The sequence below is a fragment of the Chionomys nivalis genome, chromosome 14 (genome assembly GCF_950005125.1).
Source record: "Chionomys nivalis chromosome 14, mChiNiv1.1, whole genome shotgun sequence".
Taxonomy (NCBI): domain Eukaryota; kingdom Metazoa; phylum Chordata; class Mammalia; order Rodentia; family Cricetidae; genus Chionomys; species Chionomys nivalis.
This window is the reverse complement of record NC_080099.1, coordinates 60175723-60190019: the sequence shown is the minus strand read 5'-3', so window position 1 is coordinate 60190019 and position 14297 is coordinate 60175723.

The window sequence follows — 14297 nt, the reverse complement described above, 5'->3', positions numbered from 1 at the left end:
TTGCTTGTGCTCAGTTGTATTTTTGCTGTTGTTGTTCTATTGTAGGAGGTCTTTATATAGCCTATACAGTCTACTTTTGTCAGGTATTGCTGTGGGAAAGGATTTTTCCAAGTCAGGCATAGTGGCACTTCTGTCCCCCACTGGGACCCGAGATATGGGGCCTCACACATGCCGGACCAGTGTTCTCTTGTTTGGTTCCTTCTCTACTTCTTCAGCCCTTTTATTTATTTATTTATTTATTTATTTATTTATTTTTGCTTTATAGATTCATGTGGAGTGTTGTAGGCATGGTTTAAATCTCAGAACTCTGGAGGCACAGGCAAGAGGAGCTGAATTACATAGCAAAGTTCTAGACCAGATGGGGCTACATAGTGAGACCTTGTCTCAACAAACAACAACAAGAAAAACCCAAGACAGGATTTTCAAAACAAAAGTTTAGATGAAGCCCAATTTATCTTTTTATTTCCCAGTGAATAGGTTATGCTTTGGACTAGGAATTTTAAGATCTCTGCCTGGCTGTCAACTGTGAATAGTTTCTATTAAAAAAAAAAAAACAAAAAACAAAAACCCTTAACCATTTTAGTGTTTTATGCACGAGTGGTGATTTGTTATTTGTTGGTTTTGAGAAGTCAGGTTGAGGTAGATTTTTCTCTTTCCACAAGAGCAGGTTTTCAGCATCATCTGATGAAAGACAACCTTGCTTGCATATGGCTGAGTGTTTGGGTCTGTCACTCAGTGTCTGTTCTGCTTTGCTGATGTGTGTGTGTCTGGTCCTCTGCAAAATGGGCTCCACAATCTTGATTACTGCATAGCAGCAATTGCTACATTGCCTGTCAGTATCCCACAGGCTTGGCTACAGTATTTGTATGGTGGCTATACAGTGAGTTTTAAAATAAGGTAGATGAATTCTTCTCAATTTGATGTCTTAATGTGGTTTTGATCATATTCATTCATTTTCCTTTCCAGATATATTTTAGAGTAATGTAGTCTGTAACTGAAAAAAAAAATTGCTGGGATTTTGACAATAATTATGTAAAATCTGGTTATAAAAGTTGAGAGAACTTGCATTTTTTCTCTGTTGTCTTTTTATGATCATGGCATGTATGTCTACCCTTAGAGTATTTTTAAGTACACATCTTTTGCTATCATTACAACCTGGCAGAGATTCTGAACACGTCCTATTAGAATTACAGCTCCGTGTCCCTTTTTGGTGAGGCAATTATAAATTACTCAAGATCTCAAACTTTCCTGCTTTGTGCTAGGCTTCCTTAGCCTCCTTATTCCCCAGGGAAAGGTGAGTGTGCTATCCGCCCATTCCGCAGTCCCACGGGGCAGGACAATCAGACATGATAGGGAGTTAAGTCCAAGCAGGAACTCAGTTTATTACTGTGAGCATCATCTTATATAGGTTAAGTGACATCCTGTGATGTGGGGGTTCCTCCAGCCAATGAGAGACAGCCAAGCCCTCCCTCTGGCTGGAGGTACGTCTACCTAGTTTTTGCTGTCTCATCCTTACTCAGTTCCCTCAGACTCTAGCCAGACTTTTCTCTGTCCTACAGGCCCTGAGATGCTTTTCGCCCAACACATTTTTACTGGTACGATGAGAGACCACTGACTTTTGTATGTTGAGCCTGTGCACAGTGACCTCACTATACTATCATGTTTGCAATGACAGGTGACAGTGTTGCATTGCTCTTCTCTGTCTGCATGCCTTTTCTGTCTGCGTGCCTTTTCTGTCTGCATTGCTCATTTCTGTGCGCATGCCTTCTCTGTCTGATTTTTCTTGCCGTATTGGAGTGGCTAGAGCCCCCTGCTGTTCTGAATCTGGTGATGGAAGTGGCCCTGCTGCCCTGCTCCATTCAGGAAAACCTTTAGTCTTTCATCTCTCACTATGGTGTCATCTATCTGTAGGGCAAGGTTACCTGTGCATTCATCTTTTAAAATTTTTTTTCTTTAACATAATTATAGCATGAATTACATTTGGTCTTAATAATAAAAACCCAGAGTCAAATATTGGGGGTAAATGCTGAAAGATCAGAGAGACAAAGGAGCAAGGCACAACCACCTCTTACCTCGGCAAATTCTCAGTGAAAAAGGGGCCAAGCTCCTGCCTCCACCCTGCCTTATCACTTCCTCTAGCCATATCAGTTCTTGTTTCCTCCTCCCGGGTGCTGGGAGGAAAGGTGTGTGCCACCACTGCTTGGCCTCTGTGGCTAACTAATGGCTAGCTCTGCAGTCTAACAAGCTTTGTTTGTTAGAGCACAAACAAAATATCACCACACAAAATTTTTAATTGATTGTTTGGGAATTACACATCACATACCAAATCACTCATGTCCCAGCCCCTCCATATCTGTCCCTCAGCCCTGTAGCATCCTCCCCCCAAAAGAAAATTTAAAAATATTAATTAACAACCAAACAAAATGGATTAACTACAACAGCAACAAAACCACTTTAAGCTCCTGTCTCCAACACCTCTTGGTTCATCTTGGTGACACCTGGAGCTGCAGTGTGTCACGCGGTAGACCGTTTTGTCAACTCAGCTTTACTTGTAAACGTTCATTGCGACGAGTTGTTGATCTGGTTCAAGGCCTCTGGCTTCTGGTCCACCACCAGTTCTGGACCCTCCCTGAAACTCCTTTCAGATATCCTGCTATCGCCCAGAGGCATGAAGATTGTGTGGCTATGGTTCCCAGGACCAGTCCCTTCATGCATTCTGGCAGGTCATAGATAGGGTAGATGTTGGATTGGGACAACTCAAAGCCCTGAATTTGGTCAATCTGGGATGCTGGGTCTGCGAGTATCAGGTAAGGGGTGGAGCCAATTCTTCTAAGCCCATGGTGAGGGGCGGGGCCATTTCTCTGGAGCATGGGGTAGGGTCTCCTCTACCATGAAGGGCAGGGCCAACTCTTAGGCTGCAGTGGCCACCACCAAGGGGCAAGGTTAACTCTCTCAGGGCCTGGGAAGTATGGCTCAGCTTGGCCCTCGGATTTCAACATGCATGGTTCCTATGGCCTCCATTATAATAATGGGCCGTGCGACAACACAGGAGTTTAGCACCAATATTCATCAGGGATATTTTCTGTCTGTGATTTTGAACTATTGGTGTTCAGCTTGGGCATCTAGATGAGTCTTTTAAATTAAACTGGGAAGTACAATAGGGAGTTATATAGATCTATGTAGAATTATATAGAATTTCTTCCTTTAAATTTTAATTTAAAATATTTTTATGCACCTGCATATTGTATGTTGTGCATATCCCACCTCCCCAGTTCCAGTGCCCTTTACCTTCCCTTCCTCATGTAGACTTTAAAAATAGTATGATAGCCCGTGAGAACACGTGGGCCAGTCATTCATTTCAGGGAAGGTTTAATCTTGTAGATTTATTCTCAAGTTAGCAAACCAGATGATATATTTCACAAGTTTTTCAAGGAATTGGTGTATTTTCTCTAAGTTATCAGATTTTGTGTGTATATTGTTTCAGAGATATTTTTGTCTCTTTGCCTTTTGGTGACACACACACCCAGCCTAGAAACTGTTACATAACTGAGGATGGCCTGTAGTTCCTGAGCCTCCTAATTCCACTTCTTAACTTCTGGGTTACAAGTATGTACCGTGTCCGGCTCTCTCTCTCTCTCTCTCTCTCTCTCTCTCTCTCTCTCTCTCTCTCTGTGTGTGTGTGTGTGTGTGGTGCTCGTGAGGATTCTTATTCACCATGGTCGGGAGCAGAATTGCTGGGTTATCTAATAAATCTGTGGTTAACTTCAGTAGGCTTTCTTGGACCACCGGCCCCCAAATCTTACACAGAACTTATTATTAGTTATGAATGCTTGGCCTTAGCTTATGCTCATTTCTTGCTAGCTCTCGTAGCTTAATTTAACCCATTTCTCTTCATCAATATTTTGCCTCGGCTTTTTACCTTTTTTTCATTCTTTATATCCTACTTTCCTGCTTTCTCTGTGTCTGGCTGTGTTGGCTGTCTGTCTGACTGGCCCCTCTCAGTACAACTTGTATGGAACTTACGTGGAAGTCTTTGTGAAGGTCATTTATTGAGCAGAGCCAAGCCAGGATAATGGGGAGGGGCTCCACACAGGAAGAGAAGTGAAGCACCTGCCTGACTGGTGAAGACTGCAAGGATGGCCTTCCATGGGCATTTGCTTTGCTAAGGGGCTTACTTGACCTGGCAATCGGAAGATCAGCCTTCGACCTACAGTCTTCCTTGTTTCTTCTTCTACCTGCTATTGTAGAATGTCATCCTGTGAGCACAGGAGCTGCCATCTTCATAATAGCTGTGCCTACTCACAGAGACCTCCAAGATCCGGCTTGCTGGCTGGAGCCGTCCCTCAGAGCAGAAGGTGCAGCAGGGCCGTTGGATCTTTACCAGTAACTCAGAACTTATCTCCTGCACCTGCCATCATTTGCATATTATCTTGCCCCTTTTTGACGTGGTCTTGTGGTCCCAGGAGGTGCTCGAGTGAGTTGGCTGTGGAAGCTTAACTGAAGTGGAGGCCTCCAGCTATGGGGAGGTGGTCGTGAGTGCTGGGGTGAGACTTATCAGTGGTGTGGCTCTCCCATGGGTTTGTAAATAAACCTCTTTTTATCTACGCAAGCCTAATAAAATTGTTAGTTTCCAGGCAGGACTTCTGTAAACTTGGACTTTGGTTTGTCAGTGGCGCCCTAGAAAGAAGGGGTACAGCTTGCTTTTGCTCCCCAGGGCAAGAGGAAGTCTTTGACTTCCTTAAGATCTCCATTGAATATTAATGCTATAAAATGAGCAAGTTTCTGGCCCTATTCTGATGACATTCCCACAAGGGTATCCTGAGGCCGTTCCTGCTGCCTGCACACTTGTACATTTGCATGCACAGTACTCAGAGAACCTAGGAACTCCAGTTCCCACATGGACAGAGGAGAAAAGGCAAGAAGGGGCAGCATTTTACTTGTTAGTGTTTTCCTTTTGGATGTTTTATATGACTAAATTTATTACACATTTCCAATAGCCATGCTTAGGACATCTAAGCTGGGAAGAGGGCTTATTTGAAAAGAAATCTTATGCGTACATCCCTTATACATCTATATTTAGAGCATGCACAAATTATATAACATGCAGGGCTAGCTTAGCCATCTGGTTTGTTTGTTTTAAAAAGGGTATTGCTACATAGCCCAGGCTAGCCTAGATTCACCATCTTCCTGTCTCTGCCTCCTAGAGCTGATGTTACAAGTGCTCCTACTGCAGCTGGCTGCTGGCTTAAAATAAGTGTTTTCTTTTTCTGGTATTTTACTGTGGTGTGCTTTTTTTGGGTTTACTCTACTGATTATATAAAAATATTTAATATCTGACTCCTTTCTGATAATTGCAAAATAAAATTATAACTCATCCCAGGTCCTATTGGAGTGACCTCCCTTAGGTCCAAGGTGGCCTCTCCCTGAAAGAAACTCAGGGGGTCCTCAGCCTGAATGAAACTCAGGGGGTCCTCAGCCTGAATGACTGTGACTTGGTAAATCTCAGAAAATCTAGGATTGTGACATTTTTCATTTTAGACAGTCCTGGAAGACTCAAGCGCAATGGACAGAGTCATTACCAGAAACCACGTAGACTATGCCGTCCTGGATAACCCAGGAGCAATGGATAGGGTCATTACCAGAACCATGCAGACTGTGCCATTCTGGCAAACCCAAGAGCAATGGACAGGGTCTCTACCTGGAATCATGTAGGCTATGCCATCACTGAGAAGGCGGCATCTGCCTTCTCAGCAAAATCCATTTTTATCATTCCAGCAAGCCTCCAGGCCAGGATCAGAGCAAACAAAAAGCAGATGCTTAGTATCAGAAAAGAGGAATGACCTTCTCTACTCAGACACTCCACCACTCCAAGGAGATCTGCTATTTTCTAACTGTTGTTGCTTGAAGACTTACCCGGGCTAGCCTCTAACAAACCGCAATCCTGTTGCCTCAGCCTCTCAAGCGCTTGGGTTACAGGTGTGTGCCACTGTGCCAGGTTTCTAGCCCCCTTCAACCCTCTCTTTCTAGACAAGGACTTGCTCTGTCCTATGCAAGCCTTGCACTTGGGATTCCCCCCGCCAATCTTCCTGAATGCTGGGTTTATGCACTTACACCAACACTGCAATCTTCCAGCTCTCAGTTTTCCCCTAGCGGGCCACACCTTTCCTGGTGCCTGCACTGGAGTTTTATGAAGCCTTCAAGGCAAGCACCAGACCACTAACTCACGCTCGGGCTATTTTCTCCTTGTTTCCCTCTGAGTGGCTTCTTTTGGCTGATGCTGCCTCTGTGTTATTCTTTCCTTGGGTTTTACCTTTTTGAATCATTTGTAATGACAGTATAGGCAGGTTCAGGGAAGGAAGGGCACATTAAAGACCAGGGACCCTGATAGCTGGAATGCTTTCGTGAACTAATGCTCTTCGAATCCTATGACGGGTGACATTTATAAACTGTGATATGCCAACCTCGTCACAGCCCACAAGAGGAAGGAACATGGTTCTACAGGATTCTCCTACACAGGCCACTTCCTCCAGGTGATACAGGAGGCTTTTATCTCCCAGCTAGTGACAGCTGGCACTGGCATTTAACAGGGGCTTTAGGACTGTATTCATTTAACCACTGCCGCCTGGCAGAGCCTTGAGAAATTGTAGCTGACTTTAAGGAAAGTGTGAGTGTTTCTGGTTAGTCACAGGCATTCTGATGGAAGCCAGAACAGTGAGAAGAGGATGCGGAACAAAGCAATTGAAACTGGACTCTGGGTTATAAAACTCAGAAACCTTTGGATCATGGATGAATTTACAAGTTCACATAAATAGGTGGTCACTTTATTGGCTGCAGATCTGGACTTTGGGATCCACCAGTGCTGATGGGAAGCAGCACCAGGCATGGCATCAGGCCATCTGGGCTCTGTCCTCTGCTCTCCCTTCCTGCCTCTCCCTGTCAATCCAGCTCCATCGCTGAGTCAGGGCTGTGACTGCTGGTGGGACTAGACTGAGGCCCCAACAGCTCTGCCACAAATAGGACCTGGCTCTTCTTCCCAGCTCCTGGTTGGAACCGTGTTGGGTAAGATTTGCTTGTGCTGGTTTAGATTATGTGCACTCCTGGGAAGGGGTGTGGTCTTGTGAGTGGTACAGTGTGGCTCACATACATACCCTAGTGGCCAAGAAGGGGAATGGAGACAGAGACCTTGGCAAAATCACCGTGGAAAATACTGTTTCGTGTGTTGGAAATAACTGATCTCGGAATGATTTTTAAATGATATTTTAGGGGCTGTCTCCGCCAATAAAATGTTGGTTGTGCATGTGCAAGGACCCAAGTTTGGTCCCCAGCCTATACATTTAAAAAACAAGATGTTTCAGAGATGGTTCAGTAGTTAAGAACTCTTGTTGCTCTTCCAGAGGACCTGAGTTCGGTCCCAGCACCCAAGTCCAGTAGCTTACAATTTGCCTGTAACTCCAGCTGGCCTCCAAGCATACATGCACATACATGTCATTCATGTACACAGACATATGCACATACACAAAACCAAGTGAATCTCAAACAAACAAACCAGGGTGCAGTGTAATTCCAGTTCTGGGAAGATGTAGGCTGGCAGATCTCTGAGCTCACTGGCCAGACGGTCTAGCTTGACTGGTGAGTCCAGGGCCAGCGAGAGACCCTCATCATAAGGAAGCATGGATGGAAACCAAGGAATGACATCCAAGTTTGACCTCTGGCCTCCACATGTGCGCATGCACACACACTGCCACCTGAAGGACCCCACTTGCACACACATTCACACCTGCATGCTCCCACCTGCATATACACTTACACCTGTGCACGCACACACATACGTACATACAAATAAGACTGGTTACTTTTTTTTAAAAAAGAGAGATGATGATGTTTTTCAAACTGTCATGCCATAAGAGATTCCATTCTCAGTCCGCCATGGCACCCCACTAAATTTTCACCTCTCTGTATCAACACCACAGGCACCAGGAAGGGAACAGAAGGTGGTTTTTCTCTGCCACCCGTTCTCCCACGGGGTGCAATGAGCCGTGACCACCATGTCCTGGTGTCCACTCTTCATGAAGACAACAGGTAGAGAAAACAGCTAACGACTCGGGTTGGTGACTACTCAGGACTCTTAAAGCAGCATATGTTAAAATCTATGGAAATCGAAAAATACTGCCCACTTTAGCATTAGAGACAGCTGAAGAGAAAAAGAGCTGTCGTTTAAGGATCCTCATGGTTATCAGTGGAGTCAAAGAACCTATAGTTCCCTTTTTGTGAGTTTTACAATTTTACCGTATGAAAATTCAAAGGAATATTTAAAAAATTACCAGGTGCAATAGCTTTTAATTATAAACCTGAAGTGAATCTGTGAGATTTATTTTACTTATATATGTGGATACCACAATGCTAAAATGGAATAATGAGTCCTTTTTGTTTTGTGCCAATATTGAATTGCTGAGAGTTGAGTCAGACTATGCATTATTTAAGAAGTTCATAAAATACATGAAAAGAGGATGAGAATAAATAGGGAAATATATACCACTGTTTGCTGAGAATTTTGAATAAATAAGACAGCAATTGTCTTCTATATACAACATAGATTCACACATTGCTGATGGGGACTCAAGCACCAGATCTGAAATCATAAATATGTATATGTTTACATTAAATTTCTCTCTATCTCATCGAAACTATTTTAGGAAGTAAATAAACCAAACATTACCCTGCTGATTAAAAGAAGACAGAGTGGCTGACGGGTCAGCTCCTTACTCACGTGTTAATGAATGAGTAAGACACAAAACGGAAGTGACACCTGGGGAGAGAGGTGATGGGTGTTGGTGACTCTGCTCTGGAGGCCTCTGCCGCGGGGTCTAAACTTCTCCACAGACTTGGGTGCTGTGTCCTCAAGCCTTTCCTATGTACACACATCTAAGGTGTAAACTGTTCATAATACATTGGCCTTAAAAATGGCGTTAGTTTTGAGTGTAGGCTTGGGTCATATAGGGGTGAAAGGAATTGTAATTCCCTCCTAAAAGCCTGGGTCTCTAAAATCACCTCCCCCCATCCTGTGTGTGTCTGCTCATGTATTCACGTGCACTCACACATGCCCACACACATGCCACGGAGTGTGTGTTGAGATTAAAGGACACACCCTCAGTGCTGGGTCTTACCTTTCACCTTGTTTGTAACAGGGTTGCTTGTTTTGTGCACGGGGCTAGCTGTGCGTGTTGCGACCCTTCCCTCAGCTCCTGGGGATCCATCTCCCCCCTAGGGCTCTGTGTTACAGATCGACACCATGGGTTTACTTGGGTTCTGGGGATCCAAATTGCCTGTGTGGCAAGTCCTTCATCTCTTGAGGCATCTCCTCCGCCCATAGTCTAGGTCTAATTCATATGCTTTAGCTCAATGACCCTGAACTCTTGATCCTAATGCCTCCACCTGCCAAGTGCTGAGGTTAAAGGAGTGTACCACTGTAGAATGATTAATAAAAACCCAGAGACAGATACTGGGGTTTAACCTGAAGGTCAGAAAAGCAAAACAGCCAGCTGCTGGCTCTTACCTCTACCTCAGTCCAAAATGGCAATCTTGCCTCCAGGAATCTCAGAATGAGACCATCTGAGAGCTGTCTCGTCCTGTCTTATATTCCTCTCTAGGGCTGGGATTAAAGGCATACGCCACTACCATCTGGTATCTATGACAAACTAGTGTGGATACTGGCATTAAAGGTGTGTGCTACCACCGCCTGGTCTGTAAGGTTGACCAGTGGGGTGGTTTTACTCTCTGATCTCCAGGCGAGCTTTAGTCATTAAAATACAAATAAAATCTCACTCCACACCACCACACCTGATTTATGTCATGCTGGGGACTGGACTCTGCACATACCTGGCAAGCACATGACCAACTGAATCACATCCTATTCCCTCAAAGTGATAGTTTCTTATTTTCTATGTCTTTAATTTTTTTCATGAGTTTCTGGTAGATTCAGAAGTGGAATGTGGCCAAGAGAGCATTCAGTTTTTTTTTTTAACGTAATATTTGACACTTTCATACCTGTCTATCCCCTCCCCATTATCCTTTCCTCCACCAGTCTCCCCACTACGCTCATGCCTATTTTTGTGTGTATTTAGTTAGTTTAATTAGTGTTGCTTGCAAGAGCATGGATGGGAGGTTATTTCCTGGCTGTGAGCAACCTACCAGGGGCTACACCACTGGAGGAAGTGAGCCCACCCTGAAAGCAGCTACTGCCCTTAAGGAATGGCACCTTCACAAGCCCTTCCCTCATCCATGATGGGTTGTTGGGAAGGTATCTTATTCGGGTCACCTTATGTTTTTGAGACAATTTGTCACTGGGATCTGGGGCTTACCCAGGTTAGGCTAGACTGACCGGCCAACAAACCCCAGCAACCACATCTCTACTTGCCTGACATTGGGGTTGTTGTCTGTTTTCACCATTGTTTCTTTGAATTGAACTTTATGCTTTATAGTCCTTGTTTGCACAGCAAGCATTTCATCAGCTGAGTAATCTCCCCAGCCCTCCCTGGCCATTTCTTATCTCTATCATTTCAGCAGAAGCCTAATCTCTCTCTCTCTCTCTCTCTCTCTCTCTCTCTCTCTCTCTCTAAGTAGTAAACTTAAGGCCAGTGACATGGCTCAGTGACACGGGTAAAAGCACTTGCACCCACACGGTGGGAAGAAAGAACTGACTCCTCTAAGTTGTCCTCTGATTTCTATACATGTGCACAGACTCACACGTGTGCAGTCACACAGATACACACACATACACAGACATGACACACAGATGAATGAATAACAAAAAACAACAGAAAGAAAGACTTCGATAAGCTTCAGAAAGAGTCTATTAAAATATAGGTTACTAGTGTCCTTAGAAATGAAATTCTGCCCCCGAACTTCCCCTCTTCCTTCTGTTCCAACACGAGTGTCCGTCTGTTGTGCAGTCCCTGCTCCCCGTGGCTCACTCTGCAGCTTTCCTGGCCTATTATCCTCGTCATTCCATCATCTGTTCCTTCTAACCAGCCGCACAGAAGATTAACTTAATAACAAAATGACGGGCCATTCCTCTGGCCTCCAGCAGCCTAATGTGAGCAGTCTGAACCTCTGGCTAGTTATTTTAGTTCCATCTTTCTGTGGCTTTATCTCCATCAGCAAAATGAACCCAAATGCGGCTCCTCTGATCTCAGTTCCACTTTGACTATTGGAAAACACACAGCAGAGAGGAACATTCCGCCTTTACATATCCTCAGACAGGGGTATGGCTCAGTCTAGAGCACTTACCTTGTATAGACAAGGCCCTGGCTTTCATCTCAACACCTCAATAAAAAAGTAGGAAGCCCAGCATGAGGGTGCATGCCTGTAATACCAGTACTTGGGAAAGATGAGACAGAAGGATTGCTGCAAGTTTGAGACAAGACTGGACTCTGAAAAGTGTCTTGATCAGTGTTCTATTGCTGTGAAGACACACCATGACCATGGTGACTCTTGTAAAGGAAAACATTTAATTGGGGCTGGCTTGCGGCTTCAGACTAATGGTTTAGTCCACTGTCAGGATGGGAAGCATGGCGGCACGTGGGCAGCCATAGTGCTGGAGAAAGAGCAGAGAGTTCTCCTATTGGATCTGCAGGCAGCAGGAGAGGAGGGACACTTTCTGAAATCTCAAAGCCCATCCCTGGTGACACACTCCATCAAGGCCACACCTCCTAATCCTTGGAAGCAGTGCCACTCTTTGGCGACCAAGCATTCAAATCTATGAGCCGATGGAAGCCATTCTCATTCAAACCAGCGCAAAAGTGTACAGTACCTAGTCATTCAGGAATACATAACAAGACCCCAACTCACAAAGCCAAGAAGCCAAAATTAAACAAAAAACAAGTTAAATAAATTACCTGCAGATAATCATTCAAGAACACCCAGAAAGATGCTAGGTTTTAGTATTTTTTAAAGTTTTTTTAAATTCATGTTTGCATTCCTAATATCCACAAGCCCTTCACCCCTCTTCCCACTCTGCCAGGTACCCTAAGTGCCTGGAGTGATCCGTGATTACAGAACTGAGTGGTAGACAACAAAAAGCATGGTAAAAATGAAAAGCACCTTGCAAAGAATGACTCCTCAGAAAGAATATTTAAAGCAGATATAGCATCACATTTGAATTCTTAATTATGATTATCAAATTGTTGACTTAAATAATATGCAAAGGAAGGGCTGGTGAGATGACTCAGCGGGTAGAGGTCTCTGCTGTCAAACCTGACAACCTGGGTTAAATCCTTGGGACCCGTCTGGTGGAATGAAGGCGCCAGCTCCCACAAGTTTTCTTCTATGTGCGTGCTGTGGAAGTCATTCCATACCTCGTAACTCCATACATACAAATAATTTTTTAGTAAAAAAAAAAAAAAGTGATAAAAGACTACCTCCTTCCTGGCACTTTCTGTTCGTGCCTTCCGTTTTGACATTCTGTTTACTTCTGTCTTGACCTGCGAATCATTCCGGTGCACGGTGCACTGACCTCTGTACCTCTTTATCCCCTTTCTCTTCCTGGAGCTCCTTAAGGAGAAGCTTCAAATAGTTGTTACCTCAAGGACAGGAAGAGACAGTTTATTCTGGTCTGGAGTGACCATGGCCCTGGGTACAGATTCAGGTCCCAAATTCCATATTCTGACCTGCTAACAGATTCATGAAGTGTTTGTAGTAACAGAACAAAGGAAGCCATAAATCAGGATTATCTTTCAAGTACATTGGCAAAAACATCAGTTAGGTGAGGGTTACAGCGGGGTGGGGCAGTCTCCGCTGGAGGTCTCAGATGCCCCCAGATCAGCTTAGCCTTGGACCTGTGGAAGCCGGGGGAGAGGGGGGGTTGGGGGTTGCAGGTGCGTTTGTGGAAGCCGGGGTGCGGGTGAGTTTGTACATTGCAAGAGGACTTACCTAATGGTCACAAGGATGTGAGGTCACATGCATAGTTAATGATTGGCTATTGAGGGGGCAGCAGAGAGCTGAAAAAAATGGCCCCCAATTTGTAACAACCCAGCTGTCTACAGTCACAGGTTTTCATCTGTCATTCAGCTCCTAGAATGCTTAATGCAGATGTGCCCCTCACCCTGGTAACTATAGTCTACCATGTATGTCTCTCACTCCTGTTTTGTTAGTTGTAGGTGGTACCTGGCATGCACTATTTCACTACTGCATGTTCAGTGAATATATTTGATCTGTTTCTGTGATTAAGCAGAATTAATCATATGTGCTTTTGTATCCTTTCCCCAGCCCACCAGAGCGCCCATCATTGATTGACTGAATTAACAGCAGGCAGAGATTCGACAGTTCCAAGTTCTTAGATGAAAGTGCCCCACGTTGTCCATGAAGCTCTGCTTGGCTTGGGCACATCTGCTCATGGGTAAATAGGAAGACTGAACATCATCCCAGTTAGAAAGGATTCTGACCGCAATTCAGACTGTTAGAATTTTCAGTAGACCAATAGTTAGATTTGATACAAGATAATGGTGGGAGCAAGGGATCAAGTGGAGGAATTTGGGGTACCTGGCTGATGTATAGGACATAACATACTTGTGCAAAAGGTCAAATGATGTTCTTGCAGATAGAAGACATCGCTAATAAAAAGCAAGCACATCTTTATGCTAGAAAATGATGACAAGGGAACGGTGCTAGTTTGGCCTTTTGTTTTTGTGCTCATATTACATCACCGAACCACACAAGCATGGTGAGGAGGGGACAATAAAAATAAGTTATCAATGCACTATTAACTCGGCGTGCTCTTACCTATTAATAAGACATTGATGTCTCCTCTTAAGCGTGTCCCATTGAGAAGTACTTTCTCATTACCTCCAAGCGGCATACACAAAATGACTTTTTTAATATACTCGTGTCTGTGGACGCTTGGTGCTAAAGACTTGCTTAAATGGTCAAAGATATCCTATTTAAGAAACAGGAAACACTTACATTGCACATTATCAACATTAGAATAGAATCTCATTATCCATTAGCTGGTATTTGTGCGATTTACAACTCTCTTTAGATTGAGTTTTGCAGAATTTCATGATCTTTGCCACATCATCAGCTGAACACGTAGGTGTGATGTCTTTGCTCATCAGTTTGATATTATTAGCCAGGATTATGGCTGGAGAAATCTTTTAAGAGATGCTCCTAATTAACTGTTAAATAAATGCATGGATGATGTTATCTTCATAACAGATAAGCCACTTAGAAATTGCCTTCCATAAAACAGAATGAGTTAAAATTTTTTTTTTGTGTTTTTGTTAACCTTTGCCCGTTTCCTCTCA